Genomic DNA, 19,193 nt, shown 5'->3' with positions numbered 1-19,193 from the left:
AAATGGGTATGTGTGGTTGCCCCTCCCCATTGCCGTGTATTGAGCAAAGAAAAAAAGTTTGGTTCATCTTCCTCCTAGCTTAGCCGATCCTTCAAGAAGAAAAAGGAAGAGTTAGCATTCGGTCACTTGAGCTTGAACTAAGGTATGGAATCCATGTTAGTCTTTGAAATCTTTGCATATATGAAGCTAGTTACTAAGTCCTTTACTTGCCCATGTCAAAAATTTTGAAGGTGGTAGTAATACAAGTGTTCGCCATGGAAGATGTTTAGGAAATGGTTGTTGCCTTTATGATTTAAGGAATAATTAGAAATGGGTGAAAGAAACAAGTCTTTGTTCTTGATTCTTCTTGGCCGATTCTAAGGGAGAAAAAGAGAGCAACCATTTGGTTTCTAAGCCATAAATAAGGTGAGCAGTTCATATGAATCCTTGAAATTTTAGATGAAATTGAGCTAGTTACCAAGTATTTTTTTTAGGTGACCCATGTTAGAAATTGTGATTTTGGGGTGACTAGAACTTTCGGCCATAATGGTTATTGAGGATTAAGGTTATGTTTCATGCTAAACTTGATGAATCTTGGTGTATGGGTGCTTGAACTAAACGAATGATCAAGTAGATGCATAAATACAAAGTAAGAAGAATCGGCTATTATGTGTAATACTATTGCGAATATGAAAATGTTATACTTGAATAATGTATATGGTTGGAGTTGATAATATGAAAGGAAGGCTTAGATGTGTTTGTTTAAAGAAGGAATTGTTGAAGAATGTATGTGAACTTGGCCAACGATATTGACTTAGTACATATATGATGTGAAAGTCTTGGAATTTATTTTTGATTTTGTGTATTATGACCATGTATAATCGCGACATGAGTAATTTGAGCACTTGATGTTATATTAAAATTCTTGAGCTTAAATATATGGATGTATGTATATGTGGTCATATAATGGCGTTTTGGTTTAAAGGTTGAATGATAAATTATAATAAAGCGAGATGATTTCAGATGCCGAATGTGATTGACAAGTAAACATTATTGATAAAAATATTGAATACTTCTACTTGTATTCGTTAAGCTCAAGAGCAAAGGGGAGCTAAATCCGATAAAGGGAAGGAAAAAGTGATCGATTAGCCGTCGAAGCCGTTCGACAACATCCGAGGTAAGTCCTCAAGAAATGACCCTACTCGAATTATGTGAAATGAAATATGGATGTGTAATGATTATTGATTTATGTGTGTATGAGTATTTGAATGATACCCGGGCTAAGTCCCGAAGGCGATTATGCAAGTGATATGTTTGTGTTTGAGCCTTAGTAACGAAAATGAAACATGGATGTGTAATGATTATTGATGTATGTGTGTGCATGAGCAATTGAATGATATCCGGCTAAGTCCCAAGACATTTATGCTAGTAATTATATCCGGTTAAGACCAAGGCCATTCTGCTAGTGACCACATCTGGGCTAAGACCCGAAGGCATTCGTGCAAGTTGTTAAATCCGGGCTAATACCCGAAGGCATTTGTGCAAGTCGTTCTATCCGGGCTAAGACCCGAAGGCATTCGTGCATGTGGTTATATCCGGTTGTATTCCGAAGAAGCTTGGGCTGAAGGTGAGCGTTGGTTGCTGTAATAAATTTAATTAGTACGCTCGAAAAGCCCAAAGGAAAAGGTATGTTTATATGTGCATTGGAAAAGTCGATATGTTTGAGTAACATTCGTTCAATCGACTAACGAATTTTCAGCTATTGAATTGGTTGATATCTTGTGAAAGTATACAATGATGAAGTGTGAAGTAAGTATGATTATGTGAATGTGTATTAATGAAATGACTCATTTGGCTATGTGAATGTAATGCCTTAGTTAAAGCTGATTTTATTGCTTGAGACTTACTAAGCATAAAAATGCTTACCCCGTTGCTTTGGCTCTCTGTTTTATAGATTTTGCTCGTTAGCGATCGGATTCGGGATCATTAAAGTCGAAGTCATCTACACTATCAAAGCCTCCATTTTGGGTATAATTTTGGTTGAACTTTGAAATGGCATGTATAGGACTACCCTATTGTTGAAGGTCATGTACCTTTCGGTTTTGTGTAAGCTTGGATAGCCATGCGAAAATGGCTTATATCGTTTTAGTATGATTCTATAATCGTTTGTATGATGATCATTATGGGGTATGGAATTGTTTGAAAAGATTAGCCATTGGAATGGTTAATCATGATCACACTTTGTGCTATGTATGCAAAAAGGGCCAATTGAATCGTGGAAATCATGAAATAGGTAATGGTTACCTTGAAAACAGATGCTGGCAGCAGCAGTGGTGTGGTTTTGAAAAATAACCAAAATTGGTAGGAATGGTATTAAATAGTGAATAAGTATGTAAATGAACCTTGATGAGTCTACTTTCATATGGAAGAAACGAAACGGTCATAGGAGTTACATGTTAAGAGATATTAAAGCTATTGTGAGACAGGGCCAGAACGGTTTCTGGGTCCCCTGTCGCGACTTTAAAAATTTACTATAAATTATCCAGAAAGAATTAGAAGTCATGCCTTATATGTGACGATTCCATTTTGAGTCTAGTTTCATTAGAAATAAACGGCACCAGTATTAAAGCCCTGTACAAGGAGATATTCAAGTTGTAACACGCGAAGGTCAGAGCAGTCGATCCCTGTAACATGGGTGACTTTTACTAATAAACTGTACCAATTGGCCCGACCAAAAATTCTAAAAATAAATCCATGGATGGGTATATGAGTCTGAATTCAGGGAAAATTTACGGAATCAGTTTCTGAGTTTTGAAACTCGAGATATGATTTTTAAGGTGACAGTGACGCAGATTTCCAGCCTGTCTGGAAATGTCAAATTGGTGGGTGCAATATGTGGATTTGGCTTGTTAACCCCTCGTGTCCGACACCGGCGATGGTCTCGGGTTCGGGGTGTTACAGAAATTTTATGGCCCGATCTTGCATGTTTGATTCTATTTATGTCCGGTAATGCCTCGTACCCTATCCCAGTCTCGAATAGGGGTAAGGGGTGTTACAGTACGTACCTGTATTCTCCCCGTATTTATTTATTACATTTTCACGTCTTTGTTCAATACGTTAATCCATTCGGAAATCTTTCAATACTCAAGGAACTCACACACTTAGTGCAAAAAAGATTACCGAAGCTATAACGATATCGCACACTTAGTGCCATCACATTAAACCGAAGCTATCTCAGTACCGCACACTTAGTGCCACATATAGCCGATGCTATTCCAATTCGCACACTAAGTGCTATATATAGTCGAAGCTATCTTGAAACGTACACTTAGTTCCAAACATAGTCAATTTGTCATCGTAAGCAATCGTACTCATATATATACAATTTATGCATTATAAAGCATTAAAAACATAACTGTGACAATGTTTATAACGTACAAACTTACCTCGTACTCGAAATTGACGAATTGGATTGATTACTCGATAACCTTCGATTTTCCTAATTTCGTAAAAACACAATTTTCAATGAATTCAACTAACCCAAGCTAGCAGAATATCTTTTAGCTCCATAATAACCCATATTTATCAATATTTCACACATTTAACCACACATTTTACACTTTTTACAAATTAGTCCCTTTTATGCAATTTTACTAAAAATCACTTTATAAAACATGATAATCTATCAACAAATACTCATTTTCCATCATCAAACATTCAAGAACACATGAATTCATCAATGGAAACTTTCAAAATCATTAACACTTTCAAAAATTGAGGCATGGGCTAGCTAGTACTGAAAACAATGATCACAAAAATGTAAAAATCATCAAACACCGAGTTCAAAACATTCCTTAATCAAGAAAAGAGTTGGCCGAACCCTTGATGAACATGGAAGCTTTCTTTTTGTCTTAATATTCAGCTATCCAAGTAAAAATATGGACAAAATTTCTTTTGTTTTTCATTTTATTAACCATTATTGTAAAATGACATATTTGCCCTTAATTATAAAACATGAAAACTAATTAATATATGTCCATAATGGTCCACTCAAGCTATTAATGGTCTAATTACAACATAAGGACTTCCTATTTAATAAGTCATGAAAATTTGGCACTTTTAACTTATACCATGCAACTTTTTCATTTTATGCGATTAAGTTTTTTTTCTTAAATTGAGCTATTAAATGATAAAATTAGCTCACGAAATTTCCACACATACATATTTACATGCTGTAAACACCAAAAATAATATGAAAATAATTTTTTGATCTCATATTTTTGGTCCCGAAACCACTGTTTCGATTTAGCTAAAATCGGGCTAGTACACAAATGCTCTCCTAAGTATAAAAACATGAATTTAAAGGATTAAAAGCATAAAATTCACCATTAACATCGAATAATCACCCAAAAATGCATTAAGAATAAGATTAAAACATGTTACTTTTAGCACCTATCAAATATCCCCACACTTAAGTGTTTGCTTGTCCTCGAGCAAAATCCTCAACCCACAATCAAGATAAGTTCTCTTAATTTATTATTTCCACCAAAAATGTCTTAGGATAATTTATAGATTGTAACATCTCGATTTTGGGCATAGTCGGAATAGTGGTTTCAAGACCACAAATCTGAAGTAAAAATAATTATTTTATGAATATGTTGAGGTCTATGATATGTTTGCATGATTGTATGAAAGTTTCGTTAAGAAATTTTTTGATAGAGTGTCCAATTTGATTTTTAGGACTAACTTGCAAAAGTTACAAAATATGTGATTCTAGAAGCTTTAAGCATGAAATAACTATGGATTATTAATTAGAGGTCCTTAAATAGAAATTTGACCAATTTTATTTTTGTGGACAAAAATGGGCATGAATAAGTAAAATTTGAAAGTTTAATAAAAAGGGTATTTTGGTCATTTGGTTAATAAAAGAATAAAAAGGGAAAATTAAGTCAAAATTTGTTCATCTTCTCCATGCCATAGCTGAAATTCCTAAGGTCACCATAGCTAGGGTTTCTTCAACTTTCAAGCTTGATTGTAAGTGCATTCTAGCCCCATTTTTAATGTTCTTTACATTTTTGAAGTTGTTATCAATCGATCTAGCCATTTCTACCATTTATTTGAGCTAGGGTTGATGCTTAGGGTTTGAACCATGTGTGACATGCATGTATTTTGATGTTTCATGGTAGATTGTGAAAGTTTGATGTGTGATAAACATCTTTTACTAAGTGATTTTTGATGAAAACACCTAAAAAGGGCTTATTTGTAAAAGTTATAAAAATGGGTTGTAGAAATGTGATTTGATGAAAACTGTGGCTGGTATAAGCATGATATAGGCTCAGCTAGGCTTGGGTAACAAAGAAAATGAGTACATTTCATTTTACGAGCCTAAGGACTAATTTGTAAATATGTGAAAGTTTAAGGGGAAAATTGTAATTTTTCCAAAGTATGGTTTTCAGACTGATTTGAACAATGTGATAATTAAATGAGCTAAATTTGCTATTATAGATCAAGAAAAATGGAGTCTGGACCTAAACCAGGGAAAGAACAAAGTTGTGGACTAAATCGAATTAGTTAGCCATATTTGGTATCGAGGTAAGTTCCTGTGTAAATGATGCAACTTATATTATGTATTCAATATTTTGTTATTTCATGACTTGTACAACTATCATTATAGATTCGTTCAGCAAAGATTCGATACGGCAAAATTCCCTGTTGAACCTTAGGAATAGTTAGGATACAAATGTCATGACCTTACGGTTATGAGCTTAAGTGTAAGACCATATCTGGGATATGGCATCGTTAAGAGATTTCGTTTAAGACTATGTCTGGGACATGACATCAGTATGAGAATTGTGTAAGGCCATAGCTAGGATATGGCATTGGTATGATTCTATGTATATGTGATTCCCAAGTATCCTTTAGTATTCCAAGTGGTTCAACGTGTAATTTAAATAATTATGTCAAAGATGTGAAAGGTTATGATTATGTTATAAAGTGGTACATGTACGTACGCAAAACTCATGAGAAATGATCTCGGTTTAAGATGCACTATTGGTAAGGATGCAAATGAGTAAGATATGTCTATGATCACTTGATGATTTTGTGCTAATTTAAATTATGTTATATGTATGTTATTGTACGTTTAAAGTTGATTATTAAGCTTAAAGCTTACCCCCTTTCCTTTTCATTTCTTATAGTGTCACCAGGCTAGCTTGGGGATCAAAAATGGTTAGATATCCACTCACACTATCAAAGTATCATTTTGGGTACTTAGTATTACATTATTTTGAGTTATGGCATGTACATGGACATAGTCTTTTGTGATATGCGTCATTATTGATTTGGCCAAATGTGTTGGCTTGTAATGGTAATTGATTCATTTTGTAAATAGCCATTTGGTATTGGCTAATATTGGTTAAGTATTTATACATAAAGAGGTGCCTTTCATGGATGAAGTTATTGCATGGTTTGTGATGATAATTATGAAATGTTGTATGTGATAGAAAATAGCATGTAATTGATGTGCGGATGTCTTGGTTGTGGCTGAATTTGTTGTGTGTATATACTTGGATTGGTGTTGTTTGATGTTGTGTAAGTTGGTGCAAGTAAGGGTGGCAAAAAGGCTTAGTAAATAGCCTTATTTTTGTCCATACAGGTAGACACACGAGAATGTGTCTAGGCTAAGTGTGACATACGGCTTGCCCATTGGGTGTGTGATCCGGCCGTGTGTCTCCTGCATTTTTGAATTTTAGCTTCGAATTGGCCACACGGGCAGAGACACGACCGTGTGTCTTAGCCTGTAAAGGACACGGCCCAGGGACATGGGCGTGTGTCCAAGACGTGTGAAGTCTGCACCTATTTTATGAAAAATTATAAAATTAAATCGCCCACACGGCCTAGCACACGAGCACGTGTCTTGGCTGTGTGACCCTAATTTGTTGATGACGTCATAAAGAGAGAGTTCCAAAGGTTAGGGATATGGGCGTGTGTGACCACACAGGCATATCCCAAACCACACGGACGTGTGACCCCTGTTTTTATAAAAAAAAATTCCTGTTTTTATAAAAAAAAAATTCTAAGTGTTTGGGAAGTTTCCAAAGTTCTCGGTTCAATCCTGAACTGCCCCCAATGTATGTTTTAGGCCTCGTAGGCTCGTCTAAGTGACAATACATATGTTTTTGAAAAGTTTGAATTTGGATGGAAATTTATGTCTCAATTCTGCATGATTGCTTGTGTATAAGTCCGGTAATACCTCGTACCCTATTCTGGCGTTGAATATGGGTAATGAGTGTTACACAGATAGTCATGCGTTGGAAATTTACACTAAAATGACACTAAAGAGTGCAAGCAATCCATGTAGAGAATTTATGCTTCAAAAACATTAGGAACTTCATTATCTCAATAATTACCTAAAATTAAAACTCAATAAGAATTAACATCCTCACTAAAGATTCACTCAAAGCACTCAAAGTGTTTAAGGTTTAAGTAATATGCACTCAATAGTCGAACAAGAAATGTCATTATCATGGCTTGCTTGAAAATCAAATCTCCACCACTATAGAATGATATGACACACCAATCAACAGGTCTTTGCAAGTTTGTAATGGGGCTTCAGTTAAGGGTATGGAAAATGTTAGAAAAGTTGGTTAAAATCGAGAATCGGGTTGATAAGTTGCCAAACTAGAAAAAATCAGTTGTTAAATTAAATGAATTTACACCAATAAGAAATAAAAATGAAAACGAGCTTTTCAACTGAATATGAAACCAACGATTCAAGCTCAATGAATTTTTTTTCAATTTTTTTCTTTTCTTATCACTTTTTTTTTTTTTGCAAAAGAAATTCAGCAATACAAATGATGAAACATGGTTAGGCAACTAACCACATGAAATTTAGACAAAAAAGGAGTCAATAAAGAGGATAATTTTACAACATAGATATGGGTTACGGGTTAACATTAACAAGTGATAAAAAAATGTGTTAGGATCAACGGCGTTAAAGGGTAAATGGGTTAAATCCTAAGTGCCCCTATTGTGACAGCCCAAAATTGACCCTAGTCGGAATGTGGTTTCGGGACCACAAAACCGAGGCATAAAAATAATTTAAAATTTATTTTGATGCCTATGATATGTGTTAAATTGTGTGTGACATTTTTGATGATTTGATTTAGTGTTATAAATGTGAATTTCACTAGAAAGGGCCTAGTAGTAAACTTTGAAAGTATGATGGGAAGATGTGGGATGACTAGTTGATCATGCATGCAAAAATAAGGGATTTGCATGTCAAATTTCCCCAAAAGAAGCATAGTGGCGGCCAAGGTAGGTGTTGATGGGCAAGGAAACATGTTTCCAACATGTTTGGTTAGTGAGTTATGTATGAAGAAATAAAATAAGAATTAGCATTAAAGAAATGAACAAAAAAAAAAGATGAGCATGGATGCCCCCATTGCCGTGCAACTAAGAAAGAAAACAAAAAAATTTGCTCATTCTTGTTCTCTCCTTTTGGCCGAAAATACTAAGAGGAAGAAGAGATTTTGCTTCATTTTCTTTGTTTAGAAGAGATCTAGAAGGAAATTTGGCTAAACTTGCATCAAGAGTAAGGTATGTATGAGGTTGTGTTATGAGTTTCATGCATGTTTTAGTTGCTAACTTGATGTTCATGTTAGCCATGGTTCAAATCCTTGTTATGCCATGGGAATGGTATTTGGCCAAAGTTGTTATTGTGTTAAAGCCATTGCATGCTAAATGTGAAGCTTGCTAATGATGCATGCAATAATGGATTTTCTACTCTTGAAATTTCTTTGTAGCCATCTTGAGAAGACATTGAGTTTTCTTTTGTTTAACCATGATTGAAGTTGAAAGGGCATGATTGTGATGTATTCGGCCATGATGCATTCATGAGCATGGTTCATGCTTCTTGCATGTTAGTAAAATTTGTGTTTTGGAAGGCTAAGGACACCTTGAAATTCGGCCTTGCACCTATATGTGTATATATGATTGCACATGATATTTTGATTATGAAGAAAGTGATAAATATGTTGTTTAAAGAAGAAATTTGTTGAAGAATGTTGTGAAATTTGCATGTACAATCGGCCTAGTACACATATGATGTGAAAATCTTGCAATTTATTGTTGATTTTGTGCAAGTATGACTAAGTATAATCGGCCACATGGGGGAATTATTGTGCATGCATTCGGTTAGAGGCAAGCTTAATGATGCCTATTCTTGACTTAGGTAATCGGCTACCTTGTTGTGAGCTAAGGCGAATGTGTGCGTAATTAAAGAAAATTGACTAAAGTGCTTAGTTATGTGATGTTGAGTCAATGATATGTGTATTCGCCAAGGCTAGCAAGCGAGACTTTAATGAATTGAATTTGTTTGAATTAGCTCAAGAGCTTAGAGGGCCACAATTGGATAAGGGGAAGGAAAAAGTGATCGATTAGCCGTCGAAGCCGTTCGACAACATCCGAGGTAAGTCCTCAAGAAATGACCCTACTCGAATTATGTGAAATGAAATATGGATGTGTAATGATTATTGATTTATGTGTGTATGAGTATTTGAATGATACCCGCTAAGTCCCAAGGCGATTATGCAAGTGATATGTTTGTGTTTGAGCCTTAGTAACGAAAATGAAACATGGATGTGTAATGATTATTGATGTATGTGTGTGCATGAGCAATTGAATGATATCCGGCTAAGTCCCAAGACATTTATGCTAGTAATTATATCCGGTTAAGACCGAAGGCCATTGTGCTAGTGACCACATCCGGGCTAAGACCAAGGCATTCGTGCAAGTTGTTAAATCCGGGCTAATACCAAGGCATTTGTGCAAGTCGTTCTATCCGGGCTAAGACCAAGGCATTCGTGCATGTGGTTATATCCGGTTGTATTCAAGAAGCTTGGGCTGAAGGTGGCGTTGGTTGCTGTAATAAATTTAATTAGTACGCTCGAAAAGCCCAAAGGAAAAGGTATGTTTATATGTGCATTGGAAAAGTCGATATGTTTGAGTAACATTCGTTCAATCGACTAACGAATTTTCAGCTATTGAATTGGTTGATATCTTGTGAAAGTATACAATGATGAAGTGTGAAGTAAGTATGATTATGTGAATGTGTATTAATGAAATGACTCATTTGGCTATGTGAATGTAATGCCTTAGTTAAAGCTGATTTTATTGCTTGAGACTTACTAAGCATAAAAATGCTTACCCCGTTGCTTTGGCTCTCTGTTTTATAGATTTTGCTCGTTAGCGATCGGATTCGGGATCATTAAAGTCGAAGTCATCTACACTATCAAAGCCTCCATTTTGGGTATAATTTTGGTTGAACTTTGAAATGGCATGTATAGGACTACCCTATTGTTGAAGGTCATGTACCTTTCGGTTTTGTGTAAGCTTGGATAGCCATGCGAAAATGGCTTATATACGTTTTTAGTATGATTCTATAATCGTTTGTATGATGATCATTATGGGGTATGGAATTGTTTGAAAAGATTAGCCATTGGAATGGTTAATCATGATCACACTTTGTGCTATGTATGCAAAAAGGGCCAATTGAATCGTGGAAATCATGAAATAGGTAATGGTTACCTTGAAAACAGATGCTGGCAGCAGCAGTGGTGTGGTTTTGAAAAATCACCAAAATTGGTAGGAATGGTATTAAATAGTGAATAAGTATGTAAATGAACCTTGATGAGTCTACTTTCATATGGAAGAAACGAAACGGTCATAGGAGTTACATGTTAAGAGATATTAAAGTTATTGTGAGACAGGGCCAGAACGGTTTCTGGGTCCCCTGTCGCGACTTTAAAAATTTTATATAAATTATCCAAAAATAATTAGAAGTCATGCCTTATATGTGCAGATTCCATTTTGAGTCTAGTTTCATTAGAAACAAACGGCACCAGTATTAAAGTCCTGTATAGAGAGATATTCAAGTTGTAACGCGCGAAGCTCAGAGCAGTCGATCCCTGTAACATGGGTGACTTTAACTAATAAACTGTACCAATTGGACCAACCAAAAATTCTAGAAATAAATCCATGGAAGGATATATGAGTCTAAATTCAGGAAAAATTTACGGAATCAGTTTCTGAGTTTTGAAACTCGAGATATGATTTTTAAGGCGACAGTGGCGCAGTTTTCCAGCCTGTCTGGAAATGCCAAATTGGTCGGTACTTTAAGAGGATTTAGCTTCGTCAACCCCTCGCGTCCGACACGGCGATGGTCTCGGGCTCGGTGTTACAATTTTATTGGTATCGAGCTACGGTTTAGTCAATTCTATGACTACCGTGATATGTTTGGGGTCTAGCTATACATGCCATTAAATGATGAATTGATAGTGTGGTGATTTCTGACTATTTGACTTTGTGTTTGTTTATAGCAATGGATCCCGATCCCAACCGAGCAATAGCTGATGATGTGGAGAGTGTGGCGCGGCTCCGCAAGAGGGACAGGCCAATGACTCTCAACCTATGGCCAGCAATCCGATTGATGAGGCTAGGCAAGCCTTTTATAGTGTGATGAATGATTGGTTTAACCAATACATTCGAACTAACACTACTGTTCCACAACCTCCATTCCCGACAAATGCAACCCCGCACCTACAATACCTCCGTGAATCGACCAAATAAGGTCAAGTAAGCCCCGATCGATAGGATTCAAAACATGGGGCCACTGAATTTAAAGCTACGGATGATGACGATGCCGAGCAAGCTGAATTTTGGTTGGACAACACTATCCGTGCTCGATGAGCTATCTTGTACACCCGATGAGTGCTTAAAGTGTACCATCTCCTTGTTACGTGATTCCGCCTACTATTGGTGGAGTACTCGACTTCGTGGTGCCTAGAGAGCAAGTGACTTGGGAGTTCTTTCAAACCGAGTTCAAAAAAGTATATCGATCGAGATTCATCGACCGAAGCGAAAGGAATTTCTTGATCTTAAGCAAGGCTCTATGTCGATTCATCGACTACGAACGAAAATTTGTGAGGCTTAGCCGATGCGCGAGAATGCATTTCGTCCCACGACTATTATGTGTAAACGCTTGAGGATGGGCTGAATGATGATATAAGGATGTTCGTTGGCATTCTCGAAATACGAGAGTTCGTAGTACTTGTTGAGCGAGCTTGTAAAGCCGAAGAGCTTAGGAAGGAGAAACAAAAAGTTGATGTGGGAACTGGAGAATTCCGAAAAAGGTCCTCGGGAAAGTCTCTTCAACAGGCATCGAAGAGATTTCGAGATGATGTGAGCCGGTCTAGAGGCGCTTCGGGCTTTTCTAGACGAGATCGCGGTCGACCTCCTGTGACCACACGAGTCACTCCGATCGCCAGTGGTGGAAATGATCGCCGAGAGAGAGCGGAGTGTCTGCATTGTGGCAAATGGCATTCGGGGAGCTGTAGGTTCCGTGATCGCTCCTGCTATAAGTGTGGATCGGCTGACCACTTTATCAAGGACTGCCCGAGGTTGCTTGAACAAAATGTAAGTCAAAGTGGAAACCCGGGTGCTACCACTGCTCGAGGTAGGCCATCTAGAAATGCGGGCAATGCTAGTGGCGGTCAGAGAGGGTCGAGAGATGCTACAACGAGACCCGAGGCTCGTACTCCTGCTAGGACTTATGCCATACGCGCACACGAGGATGCTGCCTTACCAGATGTTATTACCGGTACTTTCACTCTTTTTGATACTAATGTGATTGCTTTGATTGACCCTGGTTCTACTCATTCTTATATATGTGAAACCTTAGCATCCAGTAAGACTTTTCCTATTGAGTCTACTGAGTTTGTAATTCGGGTGTCAAACCCATTGGGTCATTATGTGCTTGTCAACAAAGTGTGCAAGAAAAGTCCCTTAGTATTCCGAGGTTCTTGTTTTCCGGCGGACTTGATGCTTTTGCCGTTCGATGAATTTGACGTTATTCTTGGTTTGGATTGGTTGACCATGCACGATGCGGTTGTAAATTGCAAAAGCAAGACTATCGATCTGAGGTGCGCAAATAACGAGATAATTCGGGTTGAGTCTACGGACTTAAAGGGGTTGCCAGCTGTACTATCAGCAATGTTGGCCCGGAAATATGTAAGAAAAGGGTGCGAAGCGTACCTTGCGTATGTGCTCGATGACAAGGAGTCAGAAAAGAAACCCGAATCGATGCCAATGGTTTGTGAATACCGGATGTTTTCCACGAAGAATTGCGGGTTTACCACCTGTTCGGAAATAGAGTTTGGCATCGAATTGGTACTGGTACCACTCAATTTTGATAGCTCCGTATCGTATGGCAATCGCGGAATTAAAGGAGTTGAAAGCTCGGTTGCAAGAATTGGTGGATAGAGGTTTTGCCCGCCTGAGTTTTTCGCCTTAGGGTGCGCCGGTGTTGTTTGTGAAAAGAAGGATGGGACCATGAGGTTGTGCATCGACTATCGTCGACTTAATAAAGCGACGATAAAGAACAAATATCCGTTACCGCATATTGATGACTTGTTCGATCAACTGAAGGGAGCCTCAGTGTTCTCAAAAATAGATTTGAGATCGGGCTATTATCAGTTGCGAATTCGAGATTTGGACGTACCCAAGACTGCCTTCAGAACGAGATATGGTCACTACAAGTTTCTAGTGATGCCGTTTGGACTTACTAATGCCCCTGCGGTATTTATGGATTTGATGAATCGGATCTTCAGACCATATTTAGATCGGTTCGTAGTCGTATTCATTGATGACATCTTGGTCTATTCAAGAAATGAGACCGAACATGCTGGAACACCTAAGGTTAGTCTTGCAAATTCTATGGGATAAGCAATTATATGCTAAGTTCACAAGTGTGAGTTACGGTTAAGAGAGGTTAGCTTCTTGGGGCATGTGATATCTGCATCGGGCATTCGAGTCGACCGAACAAAATTTCAGCCATACTTAACTGGAAGCCTCGAGAAATATTACCGAGGTTCGAGCTTTTTGGGGCTTGCGGTTATTACCGACGATTTGTAAAGGTTTCTCAACGATAGCCACGCCAATGACGGCTTACTCCAAAAGGATGTTAAGTTCGAATGGACGGAGAAATGTCGAAGAGTTTCGATCAATGAAAACTTATTTAACTGAAGCCCCAATTCTAGTGCAACCGAATCGGCAAAGAGTTTGTCATCTATAGTGACGCCTCCCTACTTGGGTTAGGTTGTTTATTGATGCAAGAAGGTCGAGTTGTGGCCTATCGCGAGAGGCAATTAAAGCCACATGAGAAAAATTATTCGACCCATGATCTCGAATTGGTCGCCATCGTATTCGCCTTAAAGATTTGGCGACATTACTTATTTGGTGAGAGGTGCCATGTGTACTCGGACCACAAAAGTCTCAAATATTTGATGACCCAAAGAGACTTAAATCTGCGACAAAGGCGTTGGCTCGAAATGTTAAAGGATTATGAGCTGGTCATTGACTATCACCCAGAAAGGCGAATGTGGTTGCGGATGCCTTGAGTCGTAAATCATTATTAAGCTTACGACGATGAATGTGCACTTGTCCGTTCGATCCGACAACGTGTTAGTAGCTGAATTGAAAGCCAAACCATTATTGATACATCAAATTTGTGAGGCTCGGAAGGTCGACGATGAGTTGGTTGCAAAATGGGCGAGTGTGTTCGAACAAGGAATCGGAGTTTCAGATCGATGATGACGATTGTTTGAGGTTGAAAGTCGTCATGTGTTCCAAAGAATTGAACTTATTTCGATAATTCGAACGAAGCCCATTGTAGCCAAATGGCAATCCACCCGGGAGTACGAAGATGTACAACGATTTGAAACGTCGATTTTGGTGGCATGGTATGAAACGAGACATCTCCGACTTTGTTTGAGGTGTTTAATATGTCAACAAGTGAAAGCGGAACATCAAGTGCCTTTAGGATTACTTCAGCCGATCACGATACCCGAGTGGAAATGGGATCGAGTCACAATGGACTTCGTATCCGGACTGCCATTTTCAGTGAGTAAGAAGGATGCGATTTGGGTCGTTGTAGATAGATTGACTAAGTCGGCTCACTTTGTCCCCGTCGTCACGGATTTTTCAATGGACAAATTAGCGAATTGTACGTTCTCGATTGTGAGATTACACGGGTGCCTATTTCTATCGTGTCGGATAGAGATCCGAGATTTAGCTCGCGATTTTGGAAGAAGTTGCAAGAAGCTTTGGGTACCAAGTTGCATTTCAGCACCGCCTTTCACCCCCAAACCGATGGTCAATCCAAGCGGATAATTCAGATACTTGAGGATATGTTGAGATGTTGCATCCTCGAGTTCGATGGTTCATGGGAACGGTATTTGCCTTTGATTGAATTCGCTTATAACAATAGTTTTCAATCAAGTATTAGGATGGCACCTTACGAGGCTTTGTGCGGTCGTAAATGCCGTACACCATTGTTTTGGACCGAGCTCGGTGAAAGCAAAATTTTGGGGTGGATTTGATTAGAGATCTTTGAGCAGAAAGTGAAAGTAATCCGTGAAAGTCGAAGATAGCCTCCGATCGTCGAAGTCGTGCAGCGGATCTGAGCGTAAGGACATCGAGTATCGGTGGGAGATAAAGTGTTTCTCAAGGTTTCGCCTTGGAAAAAGATACTCGATTCGTAGTAAGGGCAAGTTGAGCCCGAGGTTCATTGGACCATATGAGATATCCGAGCGAGTCGGTCTAGTGGCATATCGTCGATTTTGCCCCGAACTCGAAAAGATTCACGATGTCTTTCATGTTTCGATGCTTGACGCTATAGATCTGATCCATCGCACGTGATTAGTCCATCGGAGGTTGAAATTCAAGCCAATATGAGTTATGAGGAAGAACCGATTCGTATCCTATCACGTGAAGTGAAAGAGTTGCGAAACAAGCGGGTTCCGCTAGTGAAAGTGTTATGGCTCAAACACGGGATAGAAGAAGCTACTTGGGAAACCGAGAACTCTATGAAAGAGCGATACCCAACCCTATTTATCGGTAAGATTTTCGGGACGAAAATTTCTTAAGTGGGGAGAGTTGTGACAGCCAAATTTGACCCTAGTCGAATGTGGTTTCGGGACCACAAAACCGAGGCAAAAAATAATTTAAAATTTATTTTGATGCCTATGATATGTGTTAAATTGTGTGTGACATTTTGATGATTTGATTTAGTGTTATAAATGTGAATTTCACTAGAAAGGGCCTAGTAGTAAACTTTGAAAGTATGATGGGAAGATGTGGGATGACTAGTTGATCATGCATGCAAAAATAAGGATTTGCATGTCAAATTTCCCCAAAAGAAGCATAGTGGCCGGCCAAGGTAGGTGTTGATGGGCAAGGGAAACATGTTTCCAACATGTTTGGTTAGTGAGTTATGTATGAAGAAATAAAATAAGAATTAGCATTAAAGAAATGAACAAAAAAAAAAAGATGAGCATGGATGCCCCCCCCATTGCCGTGCAACTAAGAAAGAAAACAAAAAAATTTTGTTCATCCTTGTTCTCTCCTTTTTGGCCGAAAATACTAAGAGGAAGAAGAGATTTTTGCTTCATTTTCTTTGTTTAGAAGAGATCTAGAAGGAAATTTGGCTAAACTTGCATCAAGAGTAAGGTATGTATGAGGTTGTGTTATGAGTTTCATGCATGTTTTAGTTGCTAACTTGATGTTCATGTTAGCCATGGTTCAAATCCTTGTTATGCCATGGGAATGGTATTTGGCCAAAGTTGTTATTGTGTTAAAGCCATTGCATGCTAAATGTGAAGCTTGCTAATGATGCATGCAATGATGGATTTTCTACTCTTGAAATTTCTTTGTAGCCATCTTGATAAGACATTGAGTTTTCTTTTGTTTAACCATGATTGAAGTTGAAAGGGCATGATTGTGATGTATTCGGCCATGATGCATTCATGAGCATGGTTCATGCTTCTTGCATGTTAGTAAAAATTTGTGTTTTGGATGGCTATGGACACCTTGAAATTGACCTTGCACCTATATGTGTATATATGATTGCACATGATATTTTGATTATGAAGAAAGTGATAAATATGTTGTTTAAAGAAGAAATTTGTTGAAGAATGTTGTGAAATTTGCATGTACAATCGGCCTAGTACACATATGATGTGAAAATCTTGCAATTTATTGTTGATTTTGTGCAAGTATGACTAAGTATAATCGGCCACATGGGGGGAATTATTGTGCATGCATTCGGTTAGAGGCAAGCTTTGTAACACCCCAAACCCGAGACCATCGCCGGTGTCGGACACGAGGGGTTATCAAGCCAAATCCACATATTTCACCCACCAATTTGACATTTCAGACAGTGGAAATGTGCATCATATCACCTTAAAATCATATCTCGAGTTTCAAAACTCGAAACCGATTTCGTAAATTTTACCAATTTAGACTCATATATCCATCCATGGATTTATTTATAGAATTTTTGTCGGGCCAACTTGAATATCTCTCATGCAGGGGCTTTATCTGGTGCCGTTTGTTTCTAATGAAACTAGACTCAAAATGGAATCTGAAAATATAAGGAATGACTTCTAATTCTTTCGGATAATTTATAGAAAATTTTAAAAGTCATGACGGGGACCCGAAAACCGTTCGCCCTGTCTCACAATAACTTTAATATCTCTTAACAAGTAACTCCTATGACCATTTCGTTTCTTCCATATGAAAGTAGACTCATCAAGGTTCATTTACATAACTTATTCACTATTTAATACCATTCCTACAAATTTTGGTGATTTTTCAAAACCACACCACTCTTCTTTGCCAACATCATTTTCAAGGTAACCTTTACCTATTTCATGATTTCCACGATTCAATAGGCCCTTTTTGCATACATAGCACAAGTGTGATCATGATTAACCATTCCAATGGCTAATCTTTTCAAAACCATTCCATACCCCATAATGATCATCATACAAACGATTATAGGATCATACTAACAATGTATCTAAGCCATTTTCGCATGGCTATCCAAGCTTACATAAAACCGAAAGGTACATGACCTTCTACAATAGGGTAGTCCTATACATGCCATTTCAAAGTTCAACCAAAATTATACCCAAAATGGAGGATTTGATAGTGTAGATGACTTGACTTTAATGATCCGAATCCGATTGCTAACGAGCAAAATCTATAAAACAGAGAGCCAAAGCAGCGGGTAAGCATTTTTATGCTTAGTAAGTCTCAAGCAATAAAATCAGCTTTAACTAAGGCATTACATTCACATAGCCAAATGAGTCATTTCATTAATACACATTCACATAATCATACTTACTTCACACTTCATCATTGTATACTTTCACAAGATATCAACCAATTCAATAGCTGAAAATTAGTTAGTCGATTGAGCGAATGTTACTCAAACATATCGACTTTTCCAATGCACATATAAACATACCTTTTCCTTTGGGCTTTTCGAGCGTACTAATTAAATTTATTACAGCAACCAACGCTCACCTTCAGCCCAAGCTTCTTGAATACAACCGGATATAACCACATGCACGAATGTCTTGGTCTTAGCCGGATAGAACGACTTGCACAAATGCCTTGGTATTAGCGGATTTAACAACTTACACGAATGCCTTGGTCTTAGCCAGATGTGGTCACTAGCACAATGGCCTTGGTCTTAACCGGATATAATTACTAGCATAAATGTCTTGGGACTTAGCGGATATCATTCAATTGCTCATGCACACACATACATCAATAATCATTACACATCCATGTTTCATTTTCGTTACTAAGGCTCAAACACAAACATATCACTTGCATAATCGCCTTGGGACTTAGCCGGGTATCATTCAAATACTCATACACATAAATCAATAATCATTACACATCCATATTTCATTTCACATAATTGAGTAGGGTCATTTCTTGAGGACTTACCTCGGATGTTGTCGAACAACCCGACGGCTAATCGATCACTTTTTCCTTCCCTTATCCAATTGTGGCCCTCTAAGCTCTTGAGCTAATTCAAACAAATTCAATTCATTAAAGTCTCGCTTGCTAGCCTTGGCGAATACACATATCATTGACTCAACATCACATAACTAAGCACTTTAGTCAATTTTCTTTAATTACGCACACATTCGGCCTTAGCTCACAACAAGGTAGCCGATTACCTAAGTCAAGAATAGGCATCATTAAGCTTGTGACAGCCCAAAATTGACCCTAGTCGGGATGTGGTTTCGGGACCACAAAACCGAGGCATAAAAATAATTTAAAATTTATTTTGATGCCTA

This window comes from Gossypium arboreum, chromosome 8, assembly GCF_025698485.1.
Source record: "Gossypium arboreum isolate Shixiya-1 chromosome 8, ASM2569848v2, whole genome shotgun sequence".
NCBI classification, from domain to species: Eukaryota; Viridiplantae; Streptophyta; class Magnoliopsida; order Malvales; family Malvaceae; genus Gossypium; species Gossypium arboreum.
The sequence above is the reverse complement of the archived record's forward strand: the minus strand, read 5'-3'. Positions refer to the sequence as shown.